The following is a 15,742-nucleotide window of genomic DNA, read 5'->3' on the forward strand; positions in this document are numbered from 1 at the left end:
TTCCCCATGTAATTATGCATTTTTCTCAACACAATTTATTGAAGAGAGTATCCTTTTCCTAGTGAGTATTCGAGACTTCCTATGCAAATACTAATTGATATAAATGTGAGGATTTGTTTCTGAGTTCTCCATTCTGTTCCATTGATCTATGTGTGTGTTTTTATGATAGGAACATACTATTTTGATTACCATATCTTTGTTGTATAGTTATCTTAAGTTGTTTGTTCCAAAGCATCTATATTATACAATTTCTCCTTAAAAAATTTCAAAGATTAAAGCAAAATGTTCAGAATGCATATATTACAGAAAGCATGGCATATTAAATTTCACAGATCCTGTTTCAATTTTTAATTTCATTCAATAAAAATCAAGTAATTACATGTATAAATATTTTCCTTTCTCAAATTTTTATAAAATTAAAATAATGTCAAATATGTCTACTAGCACACATCCAAATATATGATATATTTCAAAATGATTTATAAAACTATATATTATAAAAATAGATGAAAGGTAAAATAGTGTATTATTTGACAGATATACCCAATGTTAACTATTGTTTCTTCACAAGTATTACTTTCTCTGGTGTGGGTTTATTTATCATACGCTTCAAAACATTAGGGAAAAATTCCTGACCCCAAGAATATATAGAAATAAGAACCATTTTGCATTATCTAAGTCTAGAATGACAAAGTCCTTCAAATATATGACTATAAAAAAGGTCAGTTGTTCTTACTTGCAGGTATTATACTGCTCCAAGCCTCCTTTCTATATTGTATAGCTCTATTTATGAAACGTTTTTTCCAATCTACAACTCTAGCTAATTTATTTCAAGCCATTCTGAAATATCGCTGAGGTATTGTTTCGTTTAGGAAGACTTCAAATTATTTTACAATTATATTTACCTGTCTAATTTGATAACTGTAATTTCTTTAAAATGTCAATATCTACTTACCCACAACCTAAAAAACTGCATAGCATGTGGGTAGTTCGGAAACTTGTTGAACTGGACTGTTGCCCTGGTAAGTTCAGCACTTCTCATTGACATGACCAAGATACATTTCAAAGTCAATAGTGAACACACTAAATGCCATTTGGTCAATGGTGATTTTTTTCATTGAAAATTCATGTCTTAAATGTGTGTGTGTATATATATATATGTGTATATATATATATATATATATATATATATATATATATATATATAGAAAGAGAGAGAGAGAGAGAGAGAGAGAGAGAGAGAGAGAGAATTATTTCTAAGGTAATTTGGAGACTTGAATCAAAGGCTCTATTGCAAGTTTTTAACCGCCTTTTTACTCTTATTATATAGCAGCAGAGTAACATGTAAATAGGTCACTTAAGGATTAGACTCACATTAAAAATCTTTCATACTGGGAGAAAGAAGAATCCTTGATTTGCTTTATGTTTTAAATATAACTTTTAAAGTTTTACAGATTTTGTAATCTTTCACTACAGAGAAAGATACAGCTCTGATAATTACACTGCTTTTCACAAATTATCAGAAGGATGTAAAATGTATTTACTGACATTAAAATATTACTCTTTTGGCATCATTATTTGTTAATGAGGTTGTTTCACAATGTTTGCAAGCTCATGTGACAGGGTGACATTTTATTATATGAATAAGGTCAGCTCTGTTACTTAGTATGTGAAAGGAAAACAAAAAGTCTTCTTGAAAGTTGAAGCTATTGATATTAAATACATTTAAGCCAAAGCTTGCTTTAAAATCAAGAAATGACACCTCAAATTCATGTCAATACTCTAACTTTTGAGGTGGAATTTCAGCAATTATGAGGCAATGTCAGGAGGTACATTGAGGATAGGGATCAGCCGTGTTAAGGGTTATTTTCAAGTTAATTTTTGAATGGAACAGTGGCTATTATTTTAGAGAGCAAGACATACAGACTTATAAGTGGAAGTGTAAAGTCCACTCTGTCTTCCTTGTGCTTCCCCTGCCTTTATCATCCACTGTCATTAAAAATATCAGGATCGCCATAAGCAGAGGCACTAAGGAACAATCACACACTACTTTTAGGTGTCTCAGATGCCAAAAACAGGACTTGGATTTTTGTCTTTAAGTAATGAGAAGGTTTGGGAGTGTTTGAATAAATCTCTGAAATTGTGAGACTTACTTTTTACTAATGTAAATCTTGTGACTCGAATAAATTGGAATGGGAAAACTTCCTCTAGAAAGAAGCATAGCTCAGTGAAAGGGAAATTTTACAGGCCTTGATTATGACAGTATTACTTTCTGCCAAATGCATTTGCCTCATTATGATAATTTTCAAGTATAAATGGTATTATAATTGTTATAATACCACTTGGAATATGATAAGAAGGAAAGAAAGTAGCATTTGCACTGGTGATTACAGAAAAAAGATTATGGAGTAAGTATAATGTAAGTGTTGTCCTTTAAGATGAGCAATATTTTGAAAGATTAAAATGTGGAGTGCTATGTTTTATCTCTTAGTAATTGCAAGAGCCCAGTTGCATTCATTCATGTCTCCTTTGCATCCTTTGTGAATAGTAAGGACTCAGAGACAGTGAAATTTATTCCCACATATTTTCTCTTCCCTTAAGTCAATGCATATTTTCAGTGAGTTTTTAAGTATATGGCAATTAACTTCTTTGACCTCAATAACATAAAACTATAAGATAGACAAATTTCAAGATATGATATATACACAAAATGACATTTAGCTTCTGTGCAGGTGTGATTAATTACCTCAGATGAGCTTCCATTCTCTTTGCTGTGACCTGTATGGGTCATAACTTAGTTAGGCTGACATAAGAATCAAGCCTACGGAGAGAGAACAAAATGAAGCAACTAAGGGAGCCCGTGGGAATGCAGCCAGTTTGAGTGTACATGAAACATTGCTGAAAGGAAGGTTGGAGATTAGCAACATGGACTATCAAACTTTGGATTTCCCAAACTCGGTCATCTAATTCTACTTGTTTTCTTCTCAAAGTGGATTCTTTTGGCAGGTAGGGATTGTAACATACTGTGTTCAAGTGGAGGTGCAACGCAAGGAGTATGGAAAAAGGTAACAGTGATGGTAAAGCTTGGCAAAGTGATAGCTGATGTCCCACGTGAAGGATAGAAAGCTTGATTCATGGAGGTGACTTGATATAGCACAGCAATGACTAAGGGACTCAATAGAGGAGGAGAGATCAGGGCCTTTGGTAGCAATAAGAAAGAGGTAATAATAATTTTAAAATAATCACCAACTGAGAGACCCCTCAAGTTCACCATTAGTGCTTTAGGAAAATATTTTTTTCTTTTCAGGAAACATGGCTCTGTTTGGGGGCCATTTTCTCTGATACTTAGACAGGGAAGAATGAATGAAGAGGAGAATGAATTTGGAACTTGCTATCATGACTTTTTTAATATTCATATTTTATTTAATTAATATGTATGTTGTAAATAGATTGGGAACTACAGAATGAAAACAAATGTCCAATTTTAACCTTTGCCTCAGATTTTAAATATGTGTGTGTGTAGGTTGTATAAATCATAATCCATTAATATATAGGTAAGTATTAATAAAATCTTAAGAGTTTTATTTTGGAGACTTAAGTAAGGGGAAATATAAATATACAGAATAGGAAGAAAAAAAACCAATAAAGCACAATGGATTCCAAGCCATTCACTTCTCAGGCATGGATGAAGTCCAAGACACACCCCTAGTTACACATGCACTAGATCCTACTAGGGTAAGGATAATTATTTACTTGATTTTAAAAACTGTGGATCAAATTATATCTTCAAGATTTTGCAGAATTAGAGTTAGCGTTATATGATTAGAGGATGTAAATTAATTGTGATCCTGTCCCTGAAAATAGTGCTTTATAATAATATCTTCTATTTAATTTTCAGGTCCTAGTGCAATTAAAAAAAATATTTTAGTGCTCGCTTCGGCAGCACATATATACTAAAATTGGAATGATACAGAGAAGGTTAGCATGGCCCCTGCGCAAGGAGGATGCACAAATTCGTGAACCATTCCATTTAAAAAAAAAAAATACTTAAAATAAAGAATGTATATATCGAATATATGTATAACTGAATCAATTTGCTGTACAGCAGTAATTAACAAAATGTAAATCAACTATACTCCAATAAAAATTAAAATTAACTTTTTTTAAAAATAAAAATTGGATATGCTTAAGGTATAAAATATGATTTGATATAAACATACATATGAAAAGATTACTACAGTCAAGCTAATTAACATACCTTTTCATCACATAGTAACTTTTTTGTGATCAGAGCACCTGAGATCTACTCTAAAATATCTGCAGGAAATGTCAATGAGGAGTTTTTAAAAATTCCCTGCTATATTTAAATGTCCCAAATTAGACATACGATATAAATCTCTTAGAACAATTGTATGCAATTGTAAGTAAATGTTTTAAAAATATTATTACCAATACAAATTCTGAATATTATATTGTCCTTAAGTAAAATATTAGTATATCTTAAAACTGATTTTTTTTAACGTAGAGACTAATTTGATGGCACATTTACAAGCATATTTACTCACATGTTCATATGGTCCATTCTAACAAAATTGTATACTCAGAATAAGTAAATTCGGATTTTTCCACTGTATGCTCAAAAGTGCTCTCAGTGATAAACTACCTACATATCCTTAATCTTGTCAGTGTAGTAGCCTTTCCCACAGACTTTTCTCTTGAAAATCAAGTTGCTGAACTGATTAATATCTACTCCCTTTCAAATTTGCAAAACTATTATGCTGAAGACAAGGTGCTGTTTGGTGATAAATATTGTCTCTTAACAGAGAGCTACGAATTCCAAGTAAGAAAAACAACTGATGGATATAAAATGAGGAAATCACAATCAAGAAAAGGATTATGTTTGAGTCTAACAGGAATCCAGCTCATTCTGACTTATTTATCTTTCTATCTGCAAGGCTTAGCATGCTGAGATTTATGCTACTTAAGACATTAACTAACTGCCTTTTTAAAATAATTTTCACTCCCAATATTCATACTAAATGTAGTGTTGTTTCTTAACTTGTAATCAAATTAATAAATGCACTTACTGTAAATATTAAATGGTATTGAAGAGTTATAAAAATAGTCATGTCTTAACTGACCAAGTTCCACTTCCCAGCCCTGCTTCTCTGAGGCAATCACTCCCATATCCTTTTACTTTTTCCTTTGGTATTCACCCCATTTTTCTAAATGTATGTTTTATGACCATTTAATAATTCATTGATTTTGATCATTACCAATTGACTTACTATAATAGTAAATGAAGATTTAATTCTTCGGTGTTCTCTCTCCACAGCCTCCCTTTTTGTGCTAATATTATTATATTGCTGTCTTTGATTATTTTCTTACGCAAAGATGATTACATTATTATAAATATGTAAATACTGTTCACAACTGATCTAGAATTGTTTTGCTTATGCACCTTAACAAAATTTTCCTGCAGTTTATATTACCATTTTCTTGTAGTTATTTTATGCTCCTATTTTAAAATTTCCTGAAATCTTCCAATAGATATATAAACACATACATGTGTTCTAAGTGCTTACAAGGAACTTATTCCTTTCATTCTATTTCCCCATTGAATTCTCTGATTTCCCATTTTTCAAGCTCCATTATCTAGATGTTAGACATTCTAGCATATCCCCTATTTGTCTTATATTTTTTTGGTAATTTCTATTTCTTTATTTTTTTACTATATTTTCTGAGAAATTTTCTCAATTTATCTTCCATATCATGAAGAATGTATAAATACATATTTTGAACGGCTCTTTCTTATTTCCCTTTATATCACATATTGTTCTAGTTGTTCTCTATAGGAAACTATTCTAGATTCTTACTTCATAAATGTGTGTAAATATGCAGAGGTGCTGAGAGATAGTAATCTATTATCTTCTAGCATTTCTGATACCTAAACATGGAGATTGAGTCTGGAGGTTAAAATAATCCGTTTGCAGACTTTGCTTCCAGACCAGGGCTTCATTCTTTTTTTATTATTATTATTTTTATTTTTGTACATTCGACATGTACTTATGAGTTTTGTGGGAAATTACTATTCATTTTTAAAAATATATTTATTGGAGTATAATTGCTGTACAATGGTGTGTTAGTTTCTGCTTTATAACAAAGTGAATCCGCTATACGTATACATATATCCCCACATCTCCTCCCTCTTGCGTCTCCCTCCCATCCTCCCTCTCCCACCCATCTAGGTGGTCACAAAGCACCGAGCTGATCTCCCTGTGCTATGCAGCTGCTTCCTACTAGCTATCTATTTTACATTTGGCAGTGTATATGCCACTCTCTCACTTCATCCCCCTTCCCCGTCCCCTTGTCCTCAAGTCCATTCTCTATGTCTGCGTCTTTATACCTGTCCGGCAGGGCTTCATTCTTACGTTCTACTCTGCCTTATATTCCTGAATACTGAGCCTTTATCATTCTTCAAATTTATTTTTTTTAAGTTAAAGTATAGTTGAGTTACAATATTGTGTTAGCTTCAGGTGTACAGCAAAGTGATTAAGTTATACATATATATGTAGGTATCTATTTTTTTTCTGATTATTTTCCATTATAGGTTATTACAAGATATTGAATATGGTTCCTTGTGCTATGAAGTAAGTCCTTGTTTTTTATCTATTTTATGCATGGTAGTGTGTATCTGTTAATTCTATACACCTAATTTATCCCTCCCCTGTCCCCTCTGGTAAACATGTTTATTTTCCTATGCCTGTGAGTCTGTTTCTGTTTTTGAAAACTCTAATTCGAAAAGATATATGCACTCCAGTGTTCATAACAGCACTATTTACACTAGCTAATGCATGGACACAACCTAAGTGTCCATGGACAGATGAGTGGATAAAGAAGTTGTGACATATATATATATATATATATATATATATATATATATAATGGAATATTACTCAGCCATTAAAAAAATGTAATAATGCCATTTGCAGCAACATGATGTACCTGGAGATTATCATACTAAGTGAAGTAAGCCAGACAGAGGAAGATAAATATCATATGATGCCACTTATGTGTGTAATCTAAAAAACGATACACATGAATTTATTTACAAAACAGAAATAGACTCACCGACATAGAAAACAAACTTATGGTCACCAAAGGGGAAAGAGGGGAAAGGATAAATTAGGAGTTTAGTATTAAAATATCAAAAAACTAAAAATAGAACTACCCAATGACTCAGCAATTCCACTCCTGGGTTTGTATCCAAAAAAAAAACCAAAAACACTAATTTGAAAAGATATATGCGCCCCAATGTTAACAGCAGCACTGTTTACAATAGCCAAGACATGGAAGCAACCCAAGTGTCCATCAACAAATGAATGGATAAAGAAGAGGTGGTGCATACAATGGAATATTATTCAGCCACAAAAAGAATGAAATAATGCCATTTGCAGCAACATGGATGGACCTAGAAATTTTCACACTAAGTGAAGTAAGTCAGACAAAGACAAATATTATATGATATCGTTTACATGTGGAATCTAAAAAAAATAGTCCATGTTCACTTTTGACCTATCTGCTGACCAACTTCATTCCTGCTATGGAGATAACAGAGAATTTATGTTTCCCCAATAACTACCTGGGCTTTTAAAAGATATTGATTCACAGATGATATGGTTTTATTACTTTTTAACTAGATTCTCTCCCTTCTTAGAGAACAGAACCTCTTTTTTTTTGTAAAAAGAAACTTTCATTTTTGTGAAACTTTCTAGCAATATGATATTCCATTTCAGTCAGAATTACTCCAAGAAACAGATATCACACTTAAGTAATGTGAGGACAGTTAGCAGAAAGGTCTTTTCCCAAATGTGTAGGTAGGATTACTGTAGTAATCCAGGGATGTGCACTCTGCTAATACCCTTCTGCTTGAAGGTGCCGATTAAGGGAGTGGGCATGAGAGCCAGCGAACACAAGAGCTATGCCTCGAGGTTCAACTAACAGAAGCTGTTAACTTAAATCGTGTTTGGGTGATTGATCATGATCTTTAACCATTTAAAAAAGATGAATGTTGCTGGATAACTACATCCATGTTTTCAAAAACATTGTGATTACTAAGGAATTTTTGTCTGTTCACAATATTCAGAGGTGTTCTAGAGACATTTCTTTTAGTTTGGTGTTATTAACTTGGATACAGCTTGACTCCTTTGACCTGGACAGCATGGATCTCTGTTTTTATTTTATCTTTATTTATAAAAAGCTTACATTAGCTGTTTTCCTCTACAAAATTGTTATCATTTAAAAATTTGAGCCAAGAAAAAATATACTCACTATAGATCCACTACGAAAATAATCACCTCGCGCTAAACGATGATTATTTTCAATCCTTTTGAACAAAAATTCGAACTGTTTATTCCCATGTTGATTATGTAATTTGGATTTTTTTCTAAAATTGTATATCATGGTTTTCTTTTTTGTTATTTGTTGCCATTACAATATATTTTAAACAAAATTTTAATGTTGTATAAATCTTAACATGTAGCTCTCTAAATACATTTAGTTATTTCTTCCTGTTCAGGGACATGTTCGTATCTGGAGAATTAGACATTCCAGAAAGAATATAAATATGGACTCCCCCAGGCCAGAGAGCTTTTTTTTTCCCCCATTAACAGCAAGAAAGCCAGTGAGCAGGAATGCAGTTGAGTTTGGTAAGGAGTAGTTAATGAGGTCAAAGGGGTAACGAACTGCTACACACTGTAGCTTTTACTCAGTTTGCTCTGGCCTTGGAGACATAGCCTAGAAAACGTCCACAGCTGCATGCAAGGAAAATACATTCTGCCAACAGCCGCATGAATGTAGAAAAGGTCCTGAGCCTCAAATGAAATTTGAACCCTCAACTAATCCCTTGATTTCAGCCTGGGCAGACTTCAAGGAAAGGATTCAGCTGACTAATGCCTGGAAGCTTTACTCTTGAAAACACTGTTAATAAGTGTGAGGCACTTTGTTAAGAAGCAATAGAGAACTGATACACAGCTCTAGAAAGCTTTCATTCTACTGTATTTCAATGCTTCCTATATAAGCCTTTTTTGTAAGTATTCAATTCCATTTATCTAATTTTTTCTTACAGTGATAAAAATATTCTCCGGTACTAATCAGTTTTCTAACTACCCAGATTGCAGGAAACACCTTTAAACATAAAATGACTGCCAACTCATTCATTTTAGAAGTTAAAAGCCACTGCTGTACAACACTATTGCCTATGATCTGGAAGCACAATCTGCCAGCTTCCTACCAGTAACATTAGAGCATTTACTTTCCATACAATAGTGCTTGATGACAAATATAGAACTAAAAACCTCTGTTCATTATGTTCCCCTGAAAGGTATATTTTATGGTGGTATATTTTATTATTATTATTATTATTATATTCTCTGAATATAGTAATATATAAAATAAATTTGTATAAACACACAATCTTTGAGGCTTATTCTCTGGCCTGATTTCTTACTAAATACCACCCACTATGAAGGCTTTTAAAGCTTGATGGAAGGCTAAAATTGTATTGCATAAAGAGGAATAAAAATAGACCACTTTTTTATTGATGCTATTATAAGACAGGAAAATGTTTTCTGTAAGTTTGAATTTTACCACACATTTACAAGTAGGTACAAATCAAGTTACTACAGCTTTTCTGGAAAAAAAAAACCAAAACAACAATTTGAATTCATTTGAGGGTAACAGATTTCGAGGAGGAAAAAAGCTATTTCAGCAAAGGGGAAAAAAAATCTTCAGGCAAATAATGGAAGAAAAGAAAAATGAACATGTTTAAGGCAAATAGTAAAGAAAAGAAAGGAGAGAAGCAAAATGTTAGGAAAATTTTAAACCTGCATCTAGCATGTGGTTTTATAAGATACCATTTATCTGTTAATATATTTCCTCATTTGCCCTCTCTCTTTTCCTCTACCTTCCCCCCACCTCTCTCTTGCTGTTCACACACATACACATATATAAACATTTTATTCTCTAAATGATTGAATATTAACTTGCAATCATCATGGTCCCTTATCTCCAAATACTTCCCATGCAATTCCTAAGAACAATGGTAATAACCTTCATAACCAAAATACCATTCCATATCCCAAGTATTTATCATTGTATGGTAACATTACCTAATTTACAATTCATAATCAAATTTTTCTAATTGTCTCCAGAATGTCCTTCATGGATTAAAAACAACAACAACAACGACTGAAGTCCAATCAAGAATCATATACTACACTGAAATTTTATGTTCCTTTAATCTTTTTTTTTTTTGCACAGGCTCTGGACGCGCAGGCTCAGTGGCCATGGCTCACTGGCCCAGCCGCTCCGCGGCATGTGGGATCTTCCCACACTGGGGCACGAACCCGCGTCCCCTGCATCGGCAGGCGGACTCTCAACCACTGTGCCACCAGGGAAGCTTTCTTTAATCTATTTAATCAAAGCACTTTCCTTATCTTGTTTTATTTTTCAGATCATTGACATATTGGAATACTATGGGCTACTTGTTTACTAGTATTCCAACTATTGGGACTTTTCTAGTTGCTCCCACTCAACTTAATTCAGCTTTTTAAATCAAGAATACAATAGACCTAGTGGAGTTTAAGTTCCATTGCAAAATTAAATAGGTAAATATTGTCATTTTTTTAAATCGAATCAGTTTAGGCGGTTTCTGTGAAAACTCTTTATCATAAAAGTACCTCTTCTTTTTGATAACAAAGAAATGATAGTTGCTATGAATGCTCTAGATCTCTAGATCCTTTGCAAACAGCAAATTTTCACCAATTATTTTAGCATGAATTGAGGATCCTTGTCAAAATCAATTACTTCATTGAGAATTCAACATTATTTTCTATTCTATGATTTCTTCTATGTTAATTGAGAAGCGATCTTTACATTTGTCTCTCCCTCTCTCTTCTCTCTACAGTTAAAAAAAAATCCATTAATAAAGTGACCATATGAATAGATATAAAAACAATAATTAATATGATTATGCTTAGAGTTGGTGAAAAGACCTTCAACAAAATTTAGTTCAAATTACCTAATAAGATGAGAGTAATGGCTATTTCTTTAACATGGTAACATAAGTTAAATTAGAGAGGACTTAGATTATTGCATGTAGGAGGTCTGGCTTTAGAGTCAGGAGGTTCTGAATCTGCTCCAGTTCCAAAATGTATTTGCTCTGTGTCCTGTGGCGGGGGGAACATCTCTTTGACATTACTTCATCCATGAGATGAGTTTATAGATGTTTAGAGTTTGGTCTGGTGTGTGGTTATAGATAATGTTCAATAAATATTAGCTAATATTAATACTATTATTATACATGCTATATTATAATTACTGCTATTGTTATTTCTTCAGGGATCATCTCTAAGAGGGCATAACTAAGAGTGATTATGATTAATTATATTAGTTATATTTTTACATAAAAAGTATTCGTGTCAAGGATAATTAGACTCCTGTAAAGTAACAGTAAACAATGCAATGAGAGTTTTCAAACTCTCTACCAAACCCTCTCTGAAGAGTGAAGATCTAGCTTTTCTCTGAAGTACAGGAATTGGGAAAGACACAAGCAAAATCTGAGTCCTGAACTCAAACTGGATCTGCCACAGCTGGGGTCTGATCCACACTGCCAAGACGTTGCCTTGAGACCACACTTATACCTCCTGCTCCCCTGAAATGGTAAATGGGAAACAAAGATTACAGTGATCAAGGAGGAGAAATTGATACTATGGAGCCATGTGGAATATGTATGTCATTATGGAGGGTAATTGTTTCAGGACGTCTTAGAGTCTTCTGTCTCATGGCAAAGATTGAGGAGACAAAAGCGGATTGTTGTAGGGATTAAGGCAATTTCTATCTTTTCCTTTTCAGTTACCATGCAGAGGAGTCTGTTTTCTTTCATAGATACTTTAGGCTACAATATTAAAATAGCAAAATATATGAAAACAACCTAAATATCCATCAACAGATGAATGAATTAAAATGGTATACGTGTGTGTGTATTTATATGTGTATATAGACAACTAAATATTATATATATATAGGCAACTATATATATATATATATATATATAGAGAGAGAGAGAGAGAGAGAGAGAGAGAGAGAGAGAGAGACAACTAAATAGTACTCAGACTTAAAGCAGAAGGAAAGCCTTCCCTATGTGACAACATGGATGATCCTGGAAGACATTATGTTAAGTGCATTTAGCCAGACACAGAAAGACAAACACTGCATGATTCCATTTGTATGAAGTATCTAATATAGTCAAATAAAGAATACAATGGTGGTTGTCAGGGGCTTGGGGAGGCAAGGGGAAATGGGGAGTTGTTTTTAATAGGTATAAAGTGTCTGTTACATTTTAGAGATCTGCCATAAAATGTGGTGCCTATATTTATTAATACTTAACACTTAAAAATGTGTTGAGGGTTGATTTCATATTGTGTTCTTACCATAATAAAAAAGTAATTAATTTAAAAATAATAAATAAATTGTCTTGCTACCTTGTAAATCCTTGAGGACAGAATTTTGTCTTATTTATTGTAATACACTTGGCTCTTAGAACCTTACCTGGTGTCTTGTCCAATAAATGTTTGTTGAAGTAAACAATATAAATCACGTTTATGATTTGTTATATGGGAAAATATGTTTGTTACATAAATTTAAATATGTTAAACATTTGTCACCTTAATAATTAACTTTGGGGAAATAATTAAAAGAATTAATCAGAAAGAACTGCCTTGTGAACAGTACAGTGAATTCCATATACACATTACCTACATTAAAATAATGCTATCACTTAGCAGTTTTTGGAACTAAAATTAAAGTTAACATACTGCATTTAACCTTTGTATTTCTTTTTCCAGATCAATTTTATTTATGTGTAATGTATAAGCAAAAAAATGTACATTTTAAGTGTCTATCTGGATGTGTTTTGACAAATGTATACACTCACATAATCACTAGCTCTAAAATAGAGGATTTAAATCACGTCAGCCAGTTCCTTGGTTTCTCCATTATAGTTGAATTTTGCTGAATTTTATGCAGAGATCTTGCTAAACTCATCATTAAATTAAGCACCTGTGATTTTTTTAATGTTCTATTTATACAGTTATTTAATCTGACAATAGAAGATAGTTTTATTTTTTCCTTGCAATCCTAAATCCACTTTTCTTCCTTATCATATTGGCTAGGAACTTGTAAAATGTTTGCAGAAGCTGAGATAGTTGACAGGCTAATCTCTATGATATCACAGGGAAAGCATTCAATATTTCACCACTAGTGGGATTTTAAGTATGAATTTTGGTAAGTAGGCTGTATCACTTAAAAATAATACTTTTTTACTAATATTTTGCTGTTATTTATTATCATTACTAGTTATTAAATTTTACCACATTCATTTTATCAAAAATAACAAATAATCATCTCTTGAGGTAATAATAATTGTATATTTGCTCTCATTTCCTTGTTAATGTGACTGGTTATACTAACTGATTTTGAATGGAAAAAAAACTTCCTCTGGAAATAAGTCACATTTTTTATTTGTTTTTTATATCACCAAACCCTATTTGTTATTTTGTTTAGAATGTTGGTGTATATTTTTATGTTATTGTCCTGCCAATATCTTTCTTGTAAAATCCTTGTAGATTTTTGTATCAAGCTTATCCTGACCTCATAAAATGAATCAGGAATATACCCTCTTTCTCTATTTTCTGCAAGAGCTGGTATAGAACCATATTGATTCTCCCTAAAATTTTGAAAAATTGCCAGTTAGCCCATCTGATCCTGGAGTTTTCTTTGTGGGAAGGTTTAAATTAAGGGTTCTGTTATATTAGTAGATATAGAACTATTCAGATTGTCTTTTGTCAGTATTGTTAAATTAAGCACTTCAATTTCATATAGATTTTTCCCCCAAATGGCAAAAAGGTGTACATAAAATTATACTATTATTCTTTTAATATTATCTGCATGATTGATAATAAAATCTCCTTTTATATTCCTTATCTTATCTCCTCTCCTCTTTTTCCTATCCTCTAACTGGTCAGCAAAATTCTAAAAATGGGGAATGATGGCATAGAGATATTAAATATGTCCAGAAAAACTAACTTTGGAACATTGATTTTGTTCCGTGGTAGGGCCTGGAGGTCATTCTGTTTGCCAAAATGATCTATGACATGCTTGTGAGAGGGACAATATCATCTTTCATGCTTTCATTCCAGGGATACAGCATAAAATCACATCAGTACTAAAGATCTCATAGTTGCAAGGGGTGGCAATTCCATTCATATCTCTACTCAATTCACTAGACTGATTCCTCAAAAACAGATCATGGTGGATGAGAGTGGACAATTTCAAAGTTACTAAAAAGTGGCTCGATTTGCAGTTTCTGTGTAGATCAATGTCTTTGGTGGATCAGGTTTATAGGTTTTTATGTAATCTTTGCTCATAAAGCTGTGACTGTGCAGACATATGAAAATATTTATGAAGCATTGCCTCCTGACAGAAGTATAGAAGAAAGGGTTTCAGAATCTAAGTAGTTGACAAACATCAATTGAATTATTAATGGACATGTGCACATATGTTTTCTACATTCTTAAGCATATGCAAAATTGTACTATTAAAGCATGAAATTAGTCTAAAAAATAAATAAAATATTAAGTCCAGTGTCTAACAGTTGGTAGGCTATAAAAAAGTTGCTTTAGTCTTACATTCTTTACTTGTCCTCTGTTCTTTTTTTAAATAAGCACATATATATATGAAAGTATATAGTAAATATATATATATTTAAAATATACATTGCACTGGCTATACTGCCCTATCATTGAAGTGAAATGTTTAAAATAAGTTACTTGAATTCTTCTAAAAATGACATAATTTTTTGGCCAATACCATCTAGTTCTAAAAGAGAAAAATAATTACCATGGTGTATAAGGTTTAAATCACATTAGATATCATATATATATATAAGCTGCCCCCTCAATACATTTGTAAATTATGCCACAGGTTATCATAATTACTTAACAAAATATAAAGATTATAGTAAACTTCGTGTGTACTTGTGCTGCATAGAAAATACAACATAGTTACTAAATAGATGGATCGTAAATTGATAGAAACTTGTGAAAATATTTGTTACTGAAAATACATTATTTACTTCCACAAATTATCTTTCTATGGGTTGTAACACAAAACTGAAAAATTACCCTGTTATGAGGTGTTCCATGCCTTAATGGCATTTATTAGAGTTGGATTCTATCTGTAGTTTACTGAAGGGTCACTTCCTACCTGAGTGAGTAATTTCAGCCCTTCAGATTATGAGTCTCTTTCTAAACCTATGCCTATTCAATTGATGGTGAAGCAATTCTTGTTAAAGTCCAAAAATAACGCTCAGCTGAGTGCACAGGGACTGGAGGAACTAGATGGGGTATAACTGGCAGAGATGCTGAAGAATCAATTGCTCTGATTTCACCAGTTGGTAACTGGACCAGAGCCGATGGCCTAAATTGAAAGAAATAGTTGGAATATTCTACAATATTCATTGCATGTAAGGCAATATTCATTGCCTCCACAGCATGTAAGGCAACTTTACTGAACAGTTTAAGCACCAGACAATTACATGGCAAAATTCAGTTAATATCGTCCTGAACTGTCTCTGTACTTTACATACCATATTTGCACAACATTAATGCATTGGGTCACACTT

The 15,742-nt window shown here is 32.5% G+C and overlaps 1 non-coding gene across 1 annotated transcript; it reads left to right on the plus strand.

Annotated features, from left to right (window-relative positions):
- The first annotated feature begins 3,927 nt into the window (after nt 1-3,927).
- Nucleotides 3,928-4,036, plus strand: LOC112065528 (U6 spliceosomal RNA). The gene has a single exon (XR_002892079.1). It is a non-coding gene; the product is annotated as a U6 spliceosomal RNA (small nuclear RNA).
- Nucleotides 4,037-15,742: the final 11,706 nt, after the last annotated feature.

This window comes from Physeter macrocephalus, chromosome 8 (genome assembly GCF_002837175.3).
Source record: "Physeter macrocephalus isolate SW-GA chromosome 8, ASM283717v5, whole genome shotgun sequence".
Taxonomy (NCBI): Eukaryota; Metazoa; Chordata; class Mammalia; order Artiodactyla; family Physeteridae; genus Physeter; species Physeter macrocephalus.